Source organism: Cryptomeria japonica, chromosome 5 (genome assembly GCF_030272615.1).
Source record: "Cryptomeria japonica chromosome 5, Sugi_1.0, whole genome shotgun sequence".
Lineage (NCBI taxonomy): Eukaryota > Viridiplantae > Streptophyta > Pinopsida > Cupressales > Cupressaceae > Cryptomeria > Cryptomeria japonica.
This window is the reverse complement of record NC_081409.1, coordinates 569156472-569181481: the sequence shown is the minus strand read 5'-3', so window position 1 is coordinate 569181481 and position 25010 is coordinate 569156472.

Genomic DNA, 25010 nt, shown 5'->3' with positions numbered 1-25010 from the left:
ACTCCAAAACGAAGCATATAGCCATCAAATATCACTATCTAAAGGAACAAGTTCAAGAAAAGGAAGTGGTGTTGGAGTACATAAAAACAAAAGAGAAGGTGGCTGATATATTCACCAAGCCACTACAGAAGGACATCTTTGACTATCTCAGAGGTAAGTTGGGGGTTATGCCCCTCCATTCAGTATAGTAAGAAAACAAGGTTCTACATCCATCTGGTATAATTTCAAGTTTTTCAAATAAAAACAACTATATTGATGAGTGTGGACTACTCCGGCTAGGGGGAGTAGTCTTGTAAGTGTTCAGAATGGACTCTTTGGCATTGTTGTCAAAGGGGGAGATATGTTTAGAGTGTTTGAGCATTGGTGAGTATTGGCAGATATCATTGACAGGGGGAGATATTCTTCACTTAGGGCAGAATGATAGGACTGTTACAGAGATGAAGGAGCATGCATCTAATTAGCCAAAGTTTGAAGTATTTTCCATCAATGCCAAAGAGGGAGATTGTTGGATTGTTGGCATTGACAAAACCGGTCACTCTAGAAAACCAGTATATGTGCTAAGGTTTTTCATTGATGTCCAACACTTACCGGTGAAGTGGTATAGGTAGAGTGGTGTTGTTGTTTAGTAAGCAATAGTAAATGGAAACAACATTGGTATTGAATGACCAAAGGCTACTTTAGCTCAAGGAAAGATAAATCAAGTTAACCGATCTATCACTCAGGAAGATCGTTCACTCTGGTGGTGGTGAAGTCACAAAAGGTGACTCAGGCAAGGAAAATTGTTTGCTCCAACCAACTAGTAACTCACTAGCAAACAAGGGAGAGACATGATGCTAGCACAACAAACCAACAACTAAAGAATGAACCAGTAAAGTAAGAAGTGTAGTTACATACTGGTACATTGGTATGATAGAAGGAACATAGAAGATCACCATAAATCTTGGAGTAGTGATTGGCCATTTAGTTGGAGGTGGCAAAGAATGAGTTGGTAAGTTTATGTCTATGCCAAATCATTCATTGGTAAAGTTAACTTTCAGTTATCATGCATTCAAGCATGATTACATGTGGATTCTCTAGTTTGCATTTATTTGACTGAACATATCTTAGAGGTTTCTATCCTTGGGAGATGCGGTGGCAGAACTGGTTGTACACTTGGTGGAATTGCTGAAAGCCACACAGAGAAAGAGTGGGAGAGTTTGAATTTGAAATCTTCTAGAATCCTTGATTGATCTGATTGATGATATGCCTGTAGGTGTCGACAAAAAATGTATAAAGAGTTTTGAGGCTCTTTCTGAAGTTTTTGATCATGAAATTTGGAACAAGGAAATCTTGTTGAAGGCAATCCAAGGTGAAGAGAAGAGTGAGAGGAAATGATAAGAGGTGTTAGCACAGTTGAGTGTGTGTGTAAGGTAGATTGAATAAGTGCAGAGTTGACAGATAGAGAACTGGTTGAGTGTAGAGAACCGGCTAAGGGAAGAGTTGAAGGACAGTGGACCGGTAGAGTGTAGAGCCAAAGGCCAGAGGATCGACAGAGTGCAATACCGAAGGAGAGGTGACCGACTGAGTGAATAGCCGAAGGTGTAAGAAGGAAACCGGTGATGTGTAGAGAAGACACAACTGGTGTGTATTGAGTGGAATGAATATTGAGATCTGATCAAGCTATCAGTAGCTAATTCAACAGATCATCCATCTGTTGCTTTCTAACAACTGCAACATAAATCTATTAACTGGGTGGACTTTAACAGGACCCTATTGTAAAATCCCTTAACTGGGTAACACCCTAGCTGATGCTATAAGTCCTCTAACCAGGCTACCTTTAACAAGGTAAAGGCACTACCTGAATTTGGTCAAAATCCCTTAACCAGGTGGTACCTAACAGTGTCTTTGTAATCTCTTAATAGGGATGGCTCTTAACCAGGCATATCCAAAAGAGTGCAAATTTTGTGAGTTCCTACTCACATCGTGGTTTTATCCCTATTAGGTTTCCATGAGATAACTCCTTGGTGTCACTATCAACTTTTCATGCTTGCATATTTTACTTCATTGATTAAGTAAATTGTTGAATCTTAGATGAATGAAGATTTATGATAAAAGTTAAATTGTGTAATTTTGATTAATTGTTGATTCACCCTTCCCCTTTCAACACCGGTTGGGACTAACACCCTCCCCTCTACATTGGAGATATCCAATTGAGTGCTCTCATGTCATGAATGTAGAACAAAATAGCAAGAGGAGAGATTTTTTAGGTACATAGAAAAGAAAAACTTGACCTTTCACTACCATTAAGGGCTGAATCAAGAGAGCCTAGAAGACTTTATTTTGACCTACAAAAGATTGTATATGAGCCAGATTTTGCAAAAGATATTCTACCCTTAAGAGAGGAGGTGTATAAAGAATATGAACAAATGGCTTGAAGGGAAGGACAAGTAGCAATAGGACATTTGGTCCAACATTGGAATAGCCTTCTAGATGACCTAAGGCAATATGAGCCACACTCCATTCAAAACTACCATATAGCACTAAAGAGGGCACCCAAATATATGTTGGCAAATGCACACTCCAATGAGAAATTGTAGGTGATTGAAGTTTTTGTCATTGATGGCAACCTTGCAATTATATGATACTGGCAAGACAATTATACCAGCACCGACAACAACAAATTCTATGCCAGCACACAGAACACGGGCAGTAAAAGGAAGGATACCGGCACCTAGGCCGATAGGAATTTTGTTGATAATATATTTTGTAATTAATTGTAAAATCATTATAAGCCAACATGGCAAGTTGTAATATGACTCATATATGTATGAGATCATTGTAGAACATTTTGTAATAAGGTGATAGGCGAAAATATGCAGACCTAATATGTGAATTTTAGGTTAAGGGTTTATGTATGCAGCAGAGCTAAACCCGGTACTGGATCTGGCATAGTAGATGCTATTTTGAAGCAGTACAAGATATTGGATTATTATAATTCATTTTTCTAAGTCAGTGTGACTTCCTTTTGTAATTGAGCAGTGAGCTCTAGGCACTTGGCCTTCCTACATGTGTAGGCCCCTATTGTAGCAGTAATATTCATTTATTGGCCAGTAAGTGAATATTGTAGGTCACAAATCCCATTGAGGTTTTTCCCACACCGGGTTTCCTCATTAAACTATTGTGTTATGGTGTTCTCTTCATGTGGTTATTGTTTTTCTTGTTTACTACATTACTTTTGATTTACTAGTACACTGTATTGACATGCTTTTCATGTTTTAATTCAAGTAAATTCTTATACCAGTTAGATACTAATTCACCCCCCCCTCTTAGTATCTTTGGGAATCCTAACAATTGATATTAGAGCTTGGTCCTCTATTTTTAGAAGTCTAACAGCTTGAGGAAGATTTTGACACCGGTAGAGATGGAAAACTTGAGAGAAAAATTGAAAATAGCTCTTTCAGACTATGATGCAGAAAAGGTGAAGAATATCAAACTTGAAGATGATCTAAAGGCTACTCAGGATATCATTCAAGTGCTTCAAGAAAATCTTACCATTGCAAGAAATAAGAGAAGAGAACTTTGTGAAAAAATGCAAAATGAGAATGATGAAAAGGAAATTCTTAATGATCTGGTAAACAAGCTAAGACAAGAGATCAATACAACATAGAGTGAGATGCGGGATATGACTATGAGATTTTGTAAAGAAATTGAAGATAGGAAGAAGAATGAAGAAGACTTGGCCAAAAGACTAAATGATGCTGGAAATGAGAACACAAGACTTAGTCATGAAAATGATATGTTGAAGACAAATTTAATGCACACACAAAATGACAGAACTAAACTCATAAGACAGAAAGGAGTCTTGGAAAGTGAACTAATTGCTGCAAATCATCACAAAGAAAAATTCAAGAAAAGTTCAGAAGAACTTGGTGACATGCTGAAGAATCAAAAATCTAATGGTGATACAAATGGGCTCAGCTTTGAAGTTGGTGAAAGCTTCGGTACGACAAACAATCATGATCATAGCAAACCAATAAGACAACCTACTGCTTACAAATTTAATGGCAAATGTTTTAACTGTAACAAGTATGGTCATAGAGAAAGTTAGTGTAGATCTAGAAATTATCAGAACACCAATACACCCACCGGTCAATGTTCTAAATGCAACAAAATTGGTCATAATTCAGAAAATTGCAGAATGAATGTAAGATGTTATGTTTGTGGAAGATTTGGACATTTATCTAATCAATGCAGAACATATACCGATAGATATGGAAAAGCTATTCAGAAAAAACAATGTGACTTCTTATGCCTATAAAAAGATTGGACACATTGCTAAATTTTGTAGAAGCAAGACCTCACTGGCAAATAAAGGTCCTAGTTTGAAAGGTAAAGAAAAGGTTGAAGAGCTAAAGAAAGAATTCTCAAAACAATGGATTAGAAAGTCAGATCAGAATGTTGATATGAATACTCCTCCACTGGTAGAACAGAGTAACACTCCACCGGCAAGAGACTCTTCATCTAACTGAAGGAAAATCCTTTGAGGGTTTAGCAACTAAATGAGAAACATGCTATTATTCCCTCGGTTGATGGTAAGAAGTTGAAATTACTTCTATACTGGTAGAAAAGTTAAGTCATTACTTAACTGACAAGCATTAAATGTGGTAGTTGGAGATAATGACATTATAAAGAAAGTGTTTGGCTCCATTTTTCATTCACCGAGCATTCAAACTTTCAAGAGCACGAAAATTCCGAGCAAAGGCACCCTTAGTGAAGCAATTCATTATGCAATCATTCCTTAAGGCAGATAAAGGTATTTATAACCATGGCTTCTTGATCTACTCTTGAATTCATTGCAAACCCTACTATTGTTGAGGTAGTTAAGAACCCTAGACCTGTCTTCAAACTAGTTCCCAAAATTGCTAAGAAAGATGATGACATAGGTGCATTCTCCCAAATCCCTAAAGCAGTAGTTTATGTTGAAGACCCTAGAATGTATATACATTGTCATATAGAGGAATTTGGTGATGATGAAATCAAAAACATGTATAAATCTATAATTTGTGATGAATCTAGAATTGTCAAAACTGAACACAAGATAATAGAAAACCTAGGTTTTACAGAAATTCTTAGTATCCCAGATTTTTCCAAGGATATCATAAGAATTGTGCTAGGTAGGGTTCATGGTGAATTCTTTTGGTTGGACTCTATTCACAAGATTACTAAGGAAGTTGTCAAAGCAGTAACAGGGTTACCTTCCACCGGTAACAGACCTAACAAAACCAAGAGAGTCTCAAATGATAGAGTGATAGACCTAACTGGTGCAACATTTGACAAGAGATCACTAAGGGTAAATGATGTAACAGATATCAATGTCAAATTTATCAATATGATCTTAGGCTACAAAACTACACATGCAAATAGGTTAAACTCAGTCTCTAGCCTATGCATTAAAAGTGCCTATGATATGGTAAATGATAATGCAAGGATAGACATATGTGAATGGCTTAAAGATGAACTGATTGATAATTTGGGAAAGATAAATAAAGACAAAAAGGGAACATTCAGATTTGGAAACCTACTTGTTTGTCTGATGATGTACATAACCAAGCAAGTACTTGGTATTGGTATTAGAAATTTTGGTTTTGATATACCGGTAGGCAAACAATTGTTAGATTTACTGAACAACATGGGAGAGAACAGGGAAAATAACATAAATGAGTATTTTCAGGCATTGAAGGCCCGAATGAAAACTAGAGTTAGATTGTCACAAACAATTGTGGACAAATATAAGGATGAAATTTGTTTTGTAATAAAGAAGGATGAAATTTGGATGGAGGTAGTTATTCCTAGAACCATCTGGGTAATTGAAATGGGGTATGAAACTGATGACAACGTAATAGAAACTTATGCAAAAGCCCTCCTAGAAGCTCCAAAGGAACCTGAAGAAATTTTTTTTAGCAGTGCTAAAACAATAGAAAGCCAAATTCAATCAAGAAAAAGGATTAAGAAGGTTGAGGTAACTATTAGAAAAGGAATCCGGTAGGCAAAAGCTATCAAGGAAGATGTATTAAAACAAAACGGTATTAAGGAGAGTGAACTAGAAGAACTTCAACCAGAAATTCATCTGTCACCGGTTGCAACTTCCTCTGAGAGTGACATACTAGCTAAATTCAAAAGAGTTGAAAGGAAGAGAAAAACTTCAGCAGTACCCTCACCTTCTCTTAGAAAAACAAGACAGAAGCAACAAGCAGTGAGGCCCCCAGCAAAGAAACTGACTCCAAAGAAAAAGAATACGACCCCTGAGAAGAAGACTCAACAAACTATTGCTCCCATTGATAAACTTCTCAATGAAATAACAAAGTATGGAAATCTGAAAAACATTAACAAATTATATGACACACTATCGGTTGATGACAAGGAGAAAGTAGAGAACAGTGTAATCTTACACTTAGATATTTACAAGAAATTTTTTATGCAAGTTATTGATGAAATACTGATAGATCTGTATAATAGACTAGAAGCTAGAAGACTAGCTATTGTTGAGCTTGATAAGAAAATAAAGACTGAAAAACTACTTGTTGTACATCCCATCAACTCACCTGATGAGATAGATCAATTGATCTCTGAGGCTAACCGGTCAGTATTTTCAACTGCTCACCAACATGTAGCACTGATGGTAGGTAGAGTGAATGAGGTAATAGAAGAAATAGATGATGCATGATATATATTCTTTGTAGAGAAGGAGAAATAGGAAGAGTATCAAAGCCCTAAACCCATCAAGGTATATCAAAAGGATAAGGGAAAAGGTAAGGTTGGTGGACCACCCAATATAAAAATAATAGACATGTTATCCCCACTATCTTTAGATACTCCATCGGTAGTTACTACTGACAATCAACCAGCTACTGAGAGTATGGACACACCACATGAGGATACAAATCTTGATTCTGAGGTGTTATATATAATGAACATTGATGCTTAGAAAGTCAATATTGTGGTGGATAGAGAATCAACTGGAAAATCAGATGTGGCAATAGAGCCACTGGCAGAAAACATTACAGTGACCTCGGACACTGGAAAGGCAAAGACCACAAATGTACATAATGATTCATCTACTAAGCCACCGATAATAGGCAGCACAAAAGAAAAACCAGAAGTGGACAACACTGAGAAATAGGCAGAGCTATAGGCTCCCTCACAGGAATAGGTTCATGTAGAGATAGTGCCACCAACAACAGCTGAGAAACCCAAAGCTTTGCTTAGAGAAATGCAAACACAAACTGACCTACCAGAGGTCACTACAAGAAAAGAAGTTACTCACACTGATAGAATATAGATTGTTGGTTCTTCCATGGCAGAATTTAGACCAACAAATGTGACAGAAGTTCTATTGGATTCAATCAAGAAAATAACAGAGTGTAGTGCACAAGCATACAAAGCTATTGATGATACAATACCAATTTTGAAAGTGATAGCACCCAAGTGTAATGTGGATAATAAAGATTCTTTAAATCAACTTGACACGTTGTCCAAGTATATTACTGATAACATTCTGATAGTTGAACAAATAAATGATGAAGCATTCAAAGAGAAAATTGAGAAATAAAAACATAAATTCTTTGAAGAGGAAATAAAGAAGTGCATGAGACAATTTGACACTCTTTTACTGACACTATGTAAAACACTAAAAGAATTTAAAAAGTTGTATAGAGATACATGTAAAACAAACTTTTTGATAGTAGATATAGACAAGAAGATCAGTATGGTACAGGAAGACATAAATAAATTAGCTGACAATTTCATTAATTCATCTAAACCATTATCAGTTTTTGAGCAGAAAATAAAGGGTTTTGAGGAGGAACTTCAAAAATTTGAAAAAGAGAAGGAAAGAATAAAAGGAAAGACAAAAGATCTGAAATGGAGACTTAGTCCAAAATTGGACTACCTCACCTCCTTGAGAAAAGAGATATCTAAGGCATTGGTTCAAGGACAGAAGACACCAGAACAACAAATGCAACACCTCACTGGTACAATTCAGAGGACAGAGGCCACATTAAAGGACAATGAACAGTTCACTGAGAGCTTGAATCTGGTATTGGTAGACCTTTTTTAGATTGTAACCAACTGGTTACAGGGATGAAGCTAGAAACCACACTCAATTGACACCTTGACAACCTTTGTCATTGATGCCAAAGGGGGAGTAGTGGTAATGAGAAAAATTATTAGCAGCAGACACCATCAGCTCAGGGGGAGCACATATGATTTGGCACACAGTTTTTGGTAAGACAATTTTGGTAGATTCTTTTTGGATGACACTTTTTGGATTTTTCCCATGAGTGTTGCCATCAATGCCAAAGGGGGAGATTGTTGGCAAATGCACACTCCAATGAGAAATTGTAGGTGATTGAAGGTTTTGTCATTGATGGAAACCTTGCAATCATATGATACCGGCAAGACAATTATACCAGCACCGGCAATGACAAATTCTACACCGACACATAGAACACAGGTAGTAAAAGGAAGGATACCGGCACCCAGGCCGACAAGAATTTTGTTGATAATATATTTTGTAATTAATTGTAAAATCATTGTAAGCCGACATGGAAAGTTGTAATATGACTCATATATGTATGAGATCATTGCAGAACATTTTGTAATAAGGTGATAGGCAAAAATATGCAGACCTAATATGCAAAATTTAGGTTAAGGGTTTATGTATGCAGCAGAGCTAAAACCGGTAGTAGATCTGGCATAGCAGATGCTATTTTGAAGCAGTACAAGATATTAGATTATTATAATCCATTTTTGCAAGTCAGTGTGACTTCCTTTTGTAATTGAGCAGTGAGCTCTAGGAACTTGGCCTTATTGCATGTACATGCCCCTATTGTAGCAGTAATATTCCCTTATTGGCCAGTAAGTGAATATTGTGGGTCACAAATCCCACCGAGGTTTTTCCCACACCAAGTTTCCTCGTTAAACTACTGTGTTATGGTGTACTCTTCATGTGGATATTATTTTTCTTGTTTACTACATTACTTTTGATTTATCGGTACACTGTATTGACATGCTTTACATGTTTTAATTCAAGTAAATTCTTATACCGGCTAGATACTGATTCACCCCCCCTCTCAGTATCTTTGGGAATCATAACAATATATGCACTTGGGAAGAACAAAGGGAAGACATTGGTTGCCTCTCATTTTTCAGCCTCCAATCCTCCTATGGCCATGGATGGGATGCAAGGATAATGATCCACCATACACTGAAGTAGTAGAACATACTAGGTGGAAGAGATTGGAGAAAATGAAAGGATTCTATTAGAGTTTTTCTGCAGGAGGTTCTGGGTAGGTTACTCATGGTAATTTTAGAATCAATGCCCAAATTCAGAATTTTCCTATTGCTGGAGGATCAACAAGAAGTTAGGTTAGGGGGAGATGATGAGCCTAAATAATGGCTCTATTTTGATAGATTTTTGTTATAATACTCCTGCCTAGGTCTTGTGATTAGATGACATTTGGATTAGGATACTCTCCTAGTTGATACTTTTTAAGTGTTTTTGAAAGTGATTTGACTTATACTTAAGGTTTCCATATAATGGTTTTTAAATGATTTATCTATGCAAATATCTAAAATCAATCTTAAGTATGGTTTAAATTATATCATGTTGGCATTAGTATATACACATGTTTGTTGTGTGCATTAATATCATGATGCAGGATCAGCAAAGGAGAATGAAAGACTAAGTGGTGGTTTAAAGAAGCACCAAGTATATAACCACAATGCAGACCCAGCCAAAGGAAAGCAATAATAAGGAAGATAAAAGCCACTTGACTAGTTCTTCAAAAGAATGATTTATGAAACATTTATAACTATTCTTAGTGGAGCTTAGATCTAGGAAGCATATCATGCTTATTTTCTCAGCTTCAGGACAAATGTTGTTCTGTTTTCTTGTGCTGACTTCTTCTTCTTTTGTTTAAATAATCCTATTTGCCTATTCCATAGGAATGTGGTCAATTAGTTAGGAAACTATTATAAGATTCCTTATAAATAAAGGGGTATCTCTCTCTTTTCGGGAGTAGTAGAGAATGGCAATCATATTTTTAATACTCAGACTTCTGGTATTTTATTTATTTTCATAATCAAAATGAAATAAAGAGATCAATGTGATTTTAAAAGCTTAACAATTGTAATCTGAAAGTTCTAGATATGCTCCCTAAAGAGGGCCCACTTGGTGAGTAATCCTTCATGTTTTTCAGTTAGTTTTCATTCTTTAGTAGTAGTTGTTTTGGCAATTGTATGTTCCTACACCACTAAAACCAGTTCTTGTGTCTATTCCTGTAGCCACAACAGAAGAGTAGTTCCTATCTACTTGCCAAAATGTTATCATTTAGTAGTAATTGTTTGAGTGATTTCCAGTTGTGAATTTGGATTAAGTATTAGTTCATTGAGATTTTGCATGTTTACTTCAAAGAATTTCCTTTCCTATAGTAATATAGAATGGTTGCAATATGAACTTGGTGCACATATAATGCTGGCCCATTTTAAGTTTACATCCCTAGTCAATAAGTAAATGAGCCTTTACTACAGGAAATCTAGCTATTCAAAGATACCCAATCTCTTAATTGTGTTTTATTACCTAGCTGTCATTCTAGTTGTGAGGATCAACAGGGTGTCTGGGTAGACACCCGTGGGATAACCTTTTTGTGCGAAATAAAAAACATTTGTTGTCCTGTGGGGTCCTAGAGACCAAACAATAACATCGTGGGATAAGGGATGAAACCATCACGTGAGGAGAGACATTAAAAAGGATGCCTAAAACAAATGCAAGCACGGATTAGGGCAAAGTATACACTATTTGAAATGGATTTCAAGGATTTGTTGTTGAATGAGAGAAATGCAAAGTTGTGAATTCAAATCGCTTGAGGATAGGCATCTAGACTGATTTTATGTGTATCCCTTGGTGGATGTAAAGACGTCAATCTAGGATCTAACCCTAAACTACTCTTTATTCATAAATAAACTTAATGTTCAAACATTAAGCATATTTTATACAAGATATAAGAAAACATCGAATATGGATATAAAAACATTCATAGATATATCATTTATAATGCAAATGAATAATACAATTTTCTCACTTAGAAGTCCTTATTTCCTACGGCTTCCAAATTGCCTTAAAAATATACAAGAAGATGCATCTGTCGATCTTTAGTCTGAGTGGCTTCCTTTAGTCCTTTGAATGCAGACAAGAACAAGAATTAGGCACTTTTTCCACCCAACCTTGAAGCTTACGCTTCCCCAGAATTCTTGGTCAATCAAGAATACCCGACCCTGCACGAATTGTTTTAACCAAAGAATTTGAAAGCAAGAGGGAATCTGGTGCATGCCTAGATAATATATGCATTTTCATTTTTCTACTTCATTCTAAGAAACAAGCATTCACTATCATACTAGGATGTGGTAGAGAGCATAAATAAGGAATTTCCATCATTTTCTACAGATAATTCAAATAATAACTCGGCTGAGTATAATGCCATGCATAGCAAAATAATAGTTGGAAAAAGAAACTATTCTCCCTAAAAACATCCACATTTGGCACCTGTCCCGAAAGGTAATTTTCTAACTCAATCTTAACCCTATCTTGGTTCCCTCAAACACAAGTATAATTGAAAATACAATCTTTCTTTCAAACAAAAATAGAAATATCACTTTCCCTACTATCATTACTTTTTCTAGTGTATCTAATTGACGAACAATCTTTCATACTTTGGAAAATGATAAAATTTCATAAGCAATAGTTTCATAATCAATCTTTTGGCTAAATAAGATACACGCAAAAGAAGGTGTTATACATGTATGAATTTAATCTCAAATATAACCAAAAAGTACGCAAACACATTCTTAAACTGAATTAGAACTAATTATTTTGGACAAAATACATTATTAACAATTAGTTAACATCTTTTTCTCTATATACTTTTCTTCTATTCTAAAATGATTTACAATGCATTTCAAATAAGATAATGACATATGAAACAAATTTGGATAATCATACCTAATATCTAAAGCTTCTAATTCTATACATTCTTATACCAAATAATAACAAATAATAACCATAAACAAAGGAATTCTGACCTCTTGTAAACTTGGTCTGGTTTGTACGACCTTGACGTTCTTTCATCAAATAGTTCCTTGCCTTGTTTGCAAGTCTTTCTCCAAACTATTCCTATCTCTATATCAAATCTATCTCTATCTCTCTCTTTCATATTATCAAAGTATCTTCTCCTCTCTTCTATTCTATTCTTCTCTTCTACTCTATCCTTCTTTTCTTGATTCTCTCGTCCTTCCTTGCTAGCGAAGAAAAAATGATCCTTTCTTCTATCTTCTCCCTCTATTTATCCAATTTTTCCCTAATATTACTCCCTATTCAAGGGCTCAGTGATAGTAATTGTTTAGAAATCTTTTACCTTCATCTCCTCTTACTATTCCACGTCTGAGAGAGATGGCATCTTTTGTTATATTTCTGCTATTATTGTGCAAGATTAACACCATGATAGAAGTATATCTCCATGTGATCTCCATGATATGACTTCATCCCTAAGTTATCTACTGCTTCTCCTTTCCTTGATCGTGATTACAACAGTTCTTATCAGTCCAATGGAGAGCTTGGAAGATGTAATAAACACTTATGTGTTTGTATTTCACAGTTTCCTTGCTATGTCTGCCAGGTCTACGCCACGTTGAAGCTAGCTATACTTAGTTTATGCCACCACTACGGTTTTTTCTCTTGCTACGTGGAATGGAGAAGTAAACTGGGGTTTCAAACATGTGCAATGGCAATTTTATTGCTCCATGCATGTCCATGTTCCCTATTTTGTGCTATGAACTGATTGCTTGCTATTACACCCACATTTGAACTCTTAATTCTGCATTTATTTCCACTAGTCTATGCATTTTCTAATGTTAACCATGGTCTATTTCCTTTGCATGCAAAGTTCCCACATTAAAATCATCCAATCCATGCATTTAGTCACTGGTTTAATGGTCTAGTCCATCATTTTTTCCTTATGCCACCAATAAACTCTTAGTAGTCATTGTTTTTAACTCCACATTGTTCGGCCATATGCATTTGTTGACTGGAGTCTAAGCAGTCTTCATTTGGCCATGCAACATAGTCGCTTTTCAAACTAATTCCACCACCTTTTAAAAAAAATGAGACTATCTAATATAAATAATAAACTTATATGTTTAAAGTTATAATATATAATTTACGTATATACCATATAAATATGTTTTATGAATAGTCATTTTTATAGCTTATGACCATATTCATATTAATTAAATTTACAATTTCACCTAATATATAAATATGAATATGTGTAATTCGATAAATTCAAGTTTTCTACCATCTATATAACAATGACTAATCATTTTATATAATAGGCCATATAATTCAATTTATTCAACGACTAATTAATTATATTAAAATATTCAATATAATTAGTCCTATAAAAATAAATACATAATTGAATAAGTTAAACATGAACTATATTCACTTTTGAATAAACAATTTTATAATCATAGAATCACTATATAATTCAATCATTAATTGATTTTTCATTTTATATGGTCGAATTTAACATAATATTTCAGTCATAAATGCAAAGATAAATGTATATGCAAATGTGGTGTGTGAGATTCCCTTTTTCCATCGAAGTCATTTAGTTAAAAATAAGTCTACCTGATTCGTGTTCTTGCCTTCGACCTCGTTCACCTGATCCTGCATTACTTGCACTCGATAGTTTATTAGTATTGACAAACCCAAATAAAAGAACATTAAATGTCAAATTTCATATCAATTGCAGGAATTAAAATGCATGCAATATTTTCTCACACTAGATTATGAATGATCTAATCTATTTGAATTTCAAAATCACATTAAATCTTTAAAATGCACATTATTAAAAAAATACGATTTGTGACATCCTTCCCCTCTTGGAAGAGACATCGTCTCGATGTCTTGCCACTCAGCTATAATCACAAAACAATAATATCTCATAAAATGTCAATCATACCTCAAATTCAAATAATAATACCAATAGCACACAGGCTATCCAAGTTTACATCATAAAATTTAAATCATTGTTTCAAAATATCCAAAATAAATAGCAGTTATTTCCTAAGAAAGCAAATGAGGAAAATGATGGTCAATCATCTCAGCCTCCTCGCATGTAGCACTATCCTCAGAATATTGGTCCCACTGAACCTTATACTGAGTGAAATCTCTACTATGTAGCTTCACACTACGCTGATCTAGGATTCAGATGGGCTCCATTAGCACCACCCTGGGATCCTGAACCTGTAAGGATTGCCAATCAAGAATATGAGATGCATCAGCATTGTAAGGTTTCAGTAAAGACACATGAAACACATTATGGATTTGAGCTAGAGCAGGGGGTAAAGCTAATCTATAAGCAACTAGATTGATGACCTCTAGTAAATCAAAGGGTCCCACATATCTTGGAGCCAATTTTGATGATTTTCCAAACGAGATAGAGCTCTTATGTGGTTTGACTCTCAAAAAGACTTTATCTTTTGCAGCAAATTGTCTAAAAGTTCTATTTCGGTCTGCATAACTCTTCTGTCAGTCAGCTGCCTCCTTCAATCTACTCTTAATCAACACCATTTGCTCATCCATTTCCTTAAGTAAATCTGGACCAATAATGATCCTATCTTCTAGTCTATCCCAGTTGATAGGTGTGCGACATTTTTGCCCATAGAGTGCTTCAAAAGGTGTCATCCCTAATGATGCATGAAAGGAGTTGTTATAAGAAAATTCAACTAAGGGCAAGTACTCCTCCGATTTGTACTACTGATCCATGTAATACATTCTCAAAAGATCCTCCACTACCTAGTAAACCCTTTCTATTTGGCTATCAGTCTGAGGATGATATGTTGAGCTAAAATTTAGCCTTGTTCCCAATGTTGCATTCAATGTTGTCCAAAATCTGGAAGTCATCCTAGTATCCCTATAAGATATTATAGTTTCTAGAACTCCATGTAACCAAAAAATTTCCTGCACAAATTTCTTGGCAAGAACAAATGATCCATCTTTTAGATTTCCAGGTATGAAATGTGCAACTTTAGTCAACTTGTCCACCACTACTAAGATAGTGTCATGCTTATTCTTACTCATTGGTAATCCTTGGATGAAATCCATACTGATTACCTGCCACTTGTATTCTGGTATAACATGTTGGAATAGAAGTCTTGTGGGATGAACATGTTCAACTTTTACTCTTTGACATTCTAGGCATTGTGCTACATACTCAACCACTTCTTTCCTGAGTTTAGGCCAGAAATACAATGTTTTCAAACCAGCTACCATCTTTGTTATTCCAAGGTGTCCTAAATAAGGTGTATTGTGCATCTCATGTAATATCAACTTCCTCAACTCTCCCCCTTCTGGTATGTACATCCTTCCTTGGTATCTCAAAATACCCTCTAGTTCTATCTCATATCCATAATAACAATGGTCTGAAGAGTCTCTTTCCAAGGCTTGTTTAACTCTTAAATAATGTTCATCTTCGGAAAGATTCTGCAACACTTATTGCTTCAAGTTTGTCTTTATTGTAACCATAGCAGATAGGTGTCTTCTTCTGCTGAGAGCATCAACTACTCTATTTTCCTTCCCTTGGATATATTCAATACCAAAGTCATACTCACTTAGAAATTCAAGCCACCTTCTCTGTCTTGCATTTAGGTTAGGTTGTGTAAAAATATACTTCAATCCTAAATGATCTGTTTTAAGCTCAAAAGGCTTCCCTAAAAGGTAATGCCTCCACATTTGTAATGCATGCACAATAGCTAGTAGTTCTAAATCATGCGGAGCATAATTCATCTCATATTGCTTTAGCTTTCATGATTCATATGCAACCACCTTTCCTTCTTGCATCAACACTACTCCCACACCTTCACTCGAGGCATCTGTAATTACTACAAAATGTCCATTGGGATCTGGTATTGTTGTCAATTTCTACTTCAGGAGTTGAAATGATTCCTCACACTTCTCAGTCCATTCAAACCTTTTTTCCTTTTTCTAAAGTGAGGTAATTGGTGCTACTATTCTGGAAAACCCTTCCACATATTTTCTATAATATCTAGCAAGTCCCATAAAACTTTGAACTTCTGAAACATTCTAGGGTGTTGGCCAATCTAATATTGCTTCTATCTTTGCAGGATCAACTGAAATTCCTTCAATGGATATGACATGACCTAAGTATTGCACCTTTTCCTGAAAGAAGGCACACTTAGAGAATTTCCCATAAAGTTTACGATCTCTCAATCGTTGCAAAAATATCCTCAGGTGCTTCTTATGTTCTTCTTCATTCTTAGAATAGATCAATATGTCATCAATGAAGATTAAAACAAAATCATCTAAGTATTCTCTAAAAATACCATTCATGAGGTTCATGAATGTTGCTGGGGCATTAGTTAAACCAAATGGTACAATTGTAAATTCATAATGCCCATACCTTGTTCAGAATGCAGTTTTAGGAATGTCTTCATCCTTAATCCTTAACTGATGATATCCAGATCGAAGATCAATCTTAGAGAATACACATGCACCTTTCATTTGATCAAATAATTTATCTATCCTTGGTAGAGGATATCTATTTTTGATGGTTACTTTGTTCAACATCCTATAGTCAATGCATAACCTCAAAGTACCATCTTTCTTCTTTACAAAGATCACCGGTGCACCCCATGGGGATACGCTTGGTCTAATAAAACCTTGCCTAAGCAATTCCTACAATTGAGCCTTAATCTCATATAGTTTTGTTGTTGTCATTCTATATGGAGCCTTAGATTGCGGCTCCATTCTAGGTAAGAGTTGTATAGAAAAATCAAACTCTCTCTTAGGTGGTAACTTGGTAAGATCTTCTGGAAAGACATCTAGAAACTCTGCAAGGATAGGATAATCTGTAGGAATTTTCTCTACATTATTCAAATCATTAACCATGATGGAAATGATGGAACATCCTTTTCTTTGGGCCTTCTTGAGTTGCATTGCCAAAATGTATCTCAATTCAAGAGGATTTTGAGACCCAAAAATTTCAACGGAATTCCCAAAATCATCAATGCAACTAATGACCTTATCTTCACAGTTCACTATGGCTTTATGTTCAGTCAACCAATTAAGATCACATCATATGATCCTAGTGGTACAACATAAAGGTTAACTTGGGTTTGGAAACTAGGAAGTTCTAATGCACTGCAAAATAGACAAGTATCTACCCTCTTTTCTGCTCGATTTCCATACTAAACCATCCATGAATTTGAATTATAGCCAGGTTTAACAAATATTCTAGAAACTACTTATGGATCAATAAAACATTCAGTAGCTGTTGTATCTATTAAAATAGAAACTGTTTGTCCAAAGAGCTTACCCATAATCTGGATAGGTGTGGCTTGGAAATCAACTTGATGATTGTCGACAGCAGCGTGAATCTAATGTTGAGGGGCTCCTTGCTGATATGCTCCTCTCTGTGCTAGGGTACGTTGTGGATAATTGGAGGCATAATGACTCCCTCCACAATTATAACACCCATCCCTAGGACCAGGATGGCCACCTGACCTTCCTCTATCCATATTCTATCGAGCATTGGTGTTATTGTTTGCTTTCTTGTTTCCATCCTGATTCGCTCTTCCTTTTTCCTGGGTGTTGGGTCCCCTCTTAAGATTTCTTATCTGCCAATTGTTGCTATTGTGGTTCCTTTGGAAATTTTTATTCCCAAAATTTGGTCGGTTGTTCTCATTCTTTCAGAGGTTCCCCAACTACTACAACTTCTGCTCTTTCTTAGTCACCTTTTCAAATACCTCCACCATAGTTAATGGATTATGGATATCCACCTCCACTCCTATATGGGTTCTTAAACCCAAAATGAAATTCCAAATGCAGAATATTTCATCCATCTAGTATTGCAGAACATACTTAAGGAGATTAGTAAATTTCTCCCAGTACTGTGTTACCGACATATTACCTTGAGTAAGGTTTTGAAATTTTGTCATCTTCTTGTTGAAGAATAACTGAGGAAGCCACCTTTTCCTGAAGGATTGTAAAAACAAATCCCAAGTGATCTCTCTTGGTTGTAGTTTCCTTTCTGACTTTTCATTGTCCCACCAAGTAGTAGCTTCACCAGACAACTGATAAGCAGCCCAACCTGCCTTGGTTTCATTTGACATGTTGCGGAGACCAAAATATTTCTCCATTTCAATTACCCATGCCTCTACACCAACGCCAATTGTTTTTCCATCAAACTTTGGCGGGGCTATCCTTTTCAAATCTTTTGCCAGCTCTTCTTCTATTCTGGCTTGGTTGTCGGGTTGCTCCTCAACCCTTGGGGCTTTCTGTCGGACTTCTCTGACCCTTCGAACCTCTTGTTCGAGATCATTTATCCTTGCAGTTTTCTGATTGAGTAGGTCAAGAATTTGATCTAACCTTTCATTTCCATTACTTGGCCCTACCCTTGTGGTTCTTGAGGCCATTTTTAACAATTCTGCATCAGGGAGATGTTGATAATTCTTAGCGAAAAAGAAACATATTTGCAATGTTACGTCTTTCATAACTTCTATCATGCTCCCTAACATCTAGCCTTATATTACAACTACAGAGATTTAATACTCTTATTGAATATTATAGGAAAACAATATAAATTTATAATAAAGCAGTATCAAATAATTTTCAATCTACTTCATTCAAATTTATAACACAAGTTAGGTTCAAAATACATATAGATATCATCAAGAAAAACACAATTTTTAACTCAAAATACAAAAGAAGACATCTTTATTTGATAATAGAAGGGAATACATCTTTATTTGGTAAAAGAAGGAAAGACATTTTTATAGAAGTGTTGTAACACGTTACATCACTCATCGGGAGGAGTCAGGGGAGTGTATTCTTCAGACTCATTAGGACTTAAAGGAGTATATCCTTTCGATTCAGTCTCACTCAGAGGGGTATAGCCCTCAGATTCATCATCGCTTAGAGGGGTATACTCCTCAGATTCTTCAGAACTTATAACAATTAGCCTTATAGGTGAGTATTCTAACTCAGGCTCTTTTTTCTTTTACAGGAATATTCTTCTCAGAAGGTATTACAATACTTCCTTCTGGGATTGGTTTCACTTCAAAAGGGTCGTCATCCAAAATCAGCTTGACAGGAGATGGAGGATCCTTCTTGACCCTCAGGTAATGGGCATACCCAGCCATGGACTTTCGGGCTTTCTGCTTGGTACGTACCATTTTTGTAATGTTTAAACATAAAACTATTAATCTCCAAATCTATCTTAACATAGTGACTCATATAGGTCCTAGTGTTATAAACCCTAGGCTCTGATACCAAAATGTAAAGACGTCAATCTAGGATCTAACCCTAAACTACTCTTTATTCATAAATAAACTTAATGTTCAAACATTAAGCATATTTTATACAAGATATAAGAAAACATAGAATATGGATATAAAAACATTCATAGATATATCATTTATAATGCAAATGAATAATACAATTTTCTCACTTAGAAGTCCTTATTTCCTATGGCTTCCAAATTGCCTTAAAAATATACATGAAGATGCATCCGTCGATCTTTAGTTTGAGTCGCTTCCTTTAGTCCTTTGAACGCAGACAAGAACAAGAATCAGGCGCTTTTTCCACCCAACCTTGAAGCTTACGCTTCCCCAGAATTCTTGGTCAATCAAGAATACCCGACCCTGCACGAATTGTTTTAACCAAAGAATTTGAAAGTAAGAGGGAATCTGGTGCATGCCTAGATAATATATGCATTTTCATTTTTCTACTTCATTCTAAGAAACAAGCATTCACTATCATACTAGGATGTGGTAGAGAGCATGAATAAGGAATTTCCATCATTTTCTATAGATAATTCAAATAATAACTCAGTCGAGTATAATGCCATGCACAACAAAATAATAGTTGGAAAAAGCAACTATTCTCCCTAAAAACATCCAAATTTGGCACCTGTTCTGAAAGGTAATTTTCTAACTCAATGTTAACCCTATCTTGGCTCCCTCAAACACAAGTATAATTGAAAATACAATCTTTCTTTCAAACAAAAATAGAAATATCACTTTCTCTACTATCATTACTTTTTCTAGTGTATCTAATTGACGAACAATCTTTCATACTTTGGAAAATGATAAAATTTCATAAGCAATAGTTTCATAATCAATCTTTCGGCTAAATAAGATACATGCAAAAGAAGGTGTTATACATGTATGAATTTAATCTCAAATATAACCAAAAAGTACACAAACACATTCTTAAACATAATTATAACTAATTATTTTGGACAAAATACGTTATTAACAATTAGTTAACATCTTTTTCTCTATATACTTTTCTTCTATTCTAAAATGATTTACAATGCATTTCAAATAAGATAATGACATATGAAACAAATTTGGATAATCATACCTAATATCTAAAGCTTCTAATTCTATACATTCTTATACCAAATAATAACAAATAATAACCATAAACAAAGGAATTTTTACCTCTTGTGAACTTGGTCTGGTTTGTACGACCTTGACGTTCTTTTGTCAAATAGTTCCTCACCTTGTTTGCAAGTCTTTCTCCAAACTATTCCTATCTCTATATCAAATCTATCTCTATCTCTCTCTTTCATATTATCAAAGTATCTTCTCCTCTCTTCTATTCTATTCTTCTCTTCTACTCTATCCTTCTCTTCTTGATTCTCTCGTCCTTCCTTGCTAGCGAAGAAAAGATGATCCTTTCTTCTATCTTCTCCCTCTATTTATCCAATTTTTCCCTAAGATTACTCCCTATTCAAGGGCTCAGTGATAGTAATTGTTTAGAAATCTTTTACCTTCATCTCCTCTTACTCTTCCACGTCTGAGAGAGATGGCATCTTTTGTTATATTTTTGCTATTATTGTGCAAGATTAACACCACGATAGAAGTATATCTCCACATGATCTCCATGATATGACTTCATCCCTAAGTTATCTGCTACTTCTCCTTTCCATGATCATGATTACAACAGTTCTTATCAGTCCAATGGAGAGCTTGGAAGATGTAATAAACACTTATGTGTTTGTATTTCACAGTTTCCTTGCTATATCTGCCAGGTCTACGCAATGTTGAAGCTAGCTATACTTAGTTTATGCCACCACTACAGTTCTTTCTCTTGCTGCATGGAATGGAGAAGTAAACTGGGGTTTCAAACATGTGCAATGAAAATTTTATCGCTCCATGCATGGCCACGTTCCCTATTTTGTGCTATGAACTGATTGCTTGCTATTACACCCACATTGGAACTCTTAATTCTGCATTTAATTCCAGTAGTCTATGCATTTTCTAATGTTAACCATGGTATATTTCCTTTGCATGCAAAATTCCCACGTTAAAATCATCCAATCCATGCATTTAGTCGTTGGTTTAATGGTCTATTCCATCATTTTTGCCTTATGCCACCAATCGACTCTTAGTAGTCATTGTTTTTAACTCCATGTTGTTCGGCCATATGCATTTGTTGACTGGAGTCTAAGCGGTCTTCATTTGGTCATGCGACATAGTTGCTTTTCAAACTAATTCCACCACCTTTTAAAAAAAATGAGACTATCTAATATAAATAATAAACTTATACGTTTAAAGTTATAATATATAATTTACGTATATACCATATAAATATGTTTTATCAATAGTCATTTTTATAGCTTATGACCATATTCGTATTAATTAAATTTACAATTTCACCTAATATATAAATTCGAATATGTGTAATTCGATAAATTCAAGTTTTCTACCATCTATATAACAATGACTAATCATTTTATATAATAGGCCATATAATTCAATTTATTCAATGACTAATTAATTATATTAAAATATTCAATATAATTAGTCCTATAAAAATAAATACATAATCGAATAAATTAAACATGAACTATATTCACTTTTGAATAAACAATTTTATAATCATAGAATCACTATATAATTCAATCATTAATCGATTTTTCATTTTATATGGTCGAATTTAACATAATATCTCATTCATAAATGCAAAGATAAATGTATATGCAAATGTGGTGTGTGAGATTCCCTTTTTCCATCGAAGTCATTTAGTTAAAAACAAGTCTACCTAATTCATGTTCTTGCCTTCAACCTCGTTCACCTGATCTTGCATTACTTGCACTCGATAGTTTATAAATATTGACAAACCCAAATAAAAGAACATTAAATGTCGAATTTCATATCAATTGCAAGAATTAAAATGCATGCAATATTTCCTCACACTAGACTATGAATGATCTAATCTATTTTAATTTCAAAATCACATTAAATCTTTAAAATGCACATTATTAAAAAAATACGATTCGTGATAGTGAATGTCCGTTTTCATGAGGATAGTTTATGAAGAACGGAGGTAGGTTCTTCTCTAACAAAGCAGATTTTAAGAAGCCTTTGAACATGCAATGGAGATTCTTGACCGATCGCACCTTTTGTAGGACAGTTGAGAGGGGGTGACAATATGGTGTCACACTTTTTGAAGTTGGGAAGCCAAAGCCCAGTGAGAGGTTCGCTCCACCATCTATATATCTCATCCATGATGTGTATCAATGAAGGCTATTTTGGAGCCACAATAAAATGTAATTTTTCAGAGAATTATAGCCACAAAATAGAAGCTATAGGCAAAAAGGCCAGGTACAGACTTCCTATCATGGCTAGAATGGTTCCACATATATGCCAGTGAATGGAGGTGTGAGCTAGTCTATTTTGTTACCTGGTGATACTCATTTGCAGGCCAAACATGGAATATATAGAGTGGGAGTTCAGAGAAGGTATGTTGAGTGAACAGTGGCAGTAATTGAGAGGAATCTCTTAGTTTCTTTGAGTTGCAACAAATTTTGTAGCAGAAAGTGACCAAAATGGGTTGGTTTGATTGAGTAAAAATTGATCAGGTCGATGAATGTATGGGGAATAGTATTTACTGTAGAGGTAATTTTTTTTCGCAAGATAATGTTTTTTTACCCAATAGGTGGAAATGTTTTTACAACATCAAGATTGGGTAAGTTAATACTTGACATTTTTCACAGTAAAGGTGATAATGGGGAAGATGGTAAAATCATTTTACTGAAGGATCCCAAGAATAAACCAAAGAATAGGGTGAGTATTATTTTACAAAGGAGGAATATTTTCACACTAAAAAAAAATAGTAGAGATAGGCATAGGCCCATTCACAGAAATCAAACAAAAGTGGGTGACATCTTTTGCTCAAGTATTTGCAATATGACTAATTAAAAAGGGGCTTTCTCACGAATGACAATGTACTCATGGGATAATATTTGTGATCTTTGTTTTCTCCAAATAAAGTATTGTTCACAAGGAAAAATATGAGCATTTGACAATGACAGAGCACCTCCACCAAAAGAGAGTCTCTTTGCTATTTTTAATCAGAGGAAGATGCAGAGATAAAGTCATTTTTGACTTTCCCCAAATGGGGTATTTTTTAGTTTTCTAATCAAAGAGGGAAAAACATGAGTTCCTAGCAGAGATGTGATAGTAGATACAAATGGCAAACTTTGGCAAGTGAACAAAAGTGAGTTGACAAGTGCTCTATGAGGGTGATTTTCAGGTTTTCAATAGAGTTTCCAATAGGTGCAAATAGGAAAAAATTTCAGAGCCAAGGCAAAAGGTGAGTGTGACAAGTAACTACAAGCGTTTTCTAGATTTTGATGTGTCACATTCACAGTCAGAGTGTAGATTAAAGACCCAATTTTGGAGGGGAAAATGTAGATTCAAATTTGAAGACAACTAAGATGAAGACATGTGTCAATATTTGATGCATTCTAGGGGTTTTGTAGGTTTTCTCTCTTGTCTATTTATGTTATTTTCTCCTCATTTTTAAGGGTTCCAACCCTGATTTTCTGTTAAGGCAAGCAAATACTTTGTAAGGAATTTTTGTAAAGTGTTCTCAGTTAGGTGCAGATAACTGAAAGTTGGTTTTTGTTATTAAGTCTTATGCTTTGAAATGTGTTTCATAGTTTTACGGTATCAACTTATTGTCTCCATTTTGGAATGTAAGTTTCTTTGAGTGAGATAATCAAGGGTTATTCTTAGTCTTCAAGCACATTTATTGTTTTGAGTTATATTTTCTTATTGCTATTGTCATGCCCAAACTTTTGGGCAAAAAACACAACAATTTTTTTTTGAACACTTAATTACTTGTGACCTATGCTTAATTAGATGTGACAACTTAACACATTGTTCCAAACAAAATATTAATTGATATTAAAATGGGATTCTAAAGTGAGTGACAGATTAAAATTTAACTAGAAGTCTTAGGTTTCAATTTTAACTCCTAAGCGACAGGATTAGATTTTACTTACATAACCATTATGATAACTCCTATTATTAATCAAAATAAAATTAATTTTATAAGGACAATATCCTTTTAGATATTAAATAAATTCGCTCAAAGGCTCCTTCAATTTTAATTACATTTTATAATATTCAAATGGCCCAAATTCTACTAAATTGACATTAATACAATTTCTTGAATCAATAATTATTTAACAAATATCAAGTTTCCCCAAACATTGATATTATAATCTCTTCTTTCATAACTTAATTAATTCATAAATCTATTAATTAAATATTAACATGATTTCATTGTATCAATATTAAATAATTGAGCAAATAAAATTAAAGTGTCAAATATTATTATAATAACTAAAATATATTAGGTTCCACTTAGGTTAAATAAGTTCGCAAGATCAAGTCCATTAACTTATTTTTAAAAAATATATTATTCCACTACAATACCCTCTCACTAAATCATTAATAATCATTCGATAACCTTCATTAAATTATTCCAACTAATGTATACCATTAGAATTTCCAAAAGGTATTTATATAACTTAAATAAGCCTTGAATCCATTAAATCAATATTTTTTCAAGCTCAGTGTATTAACATTAATTA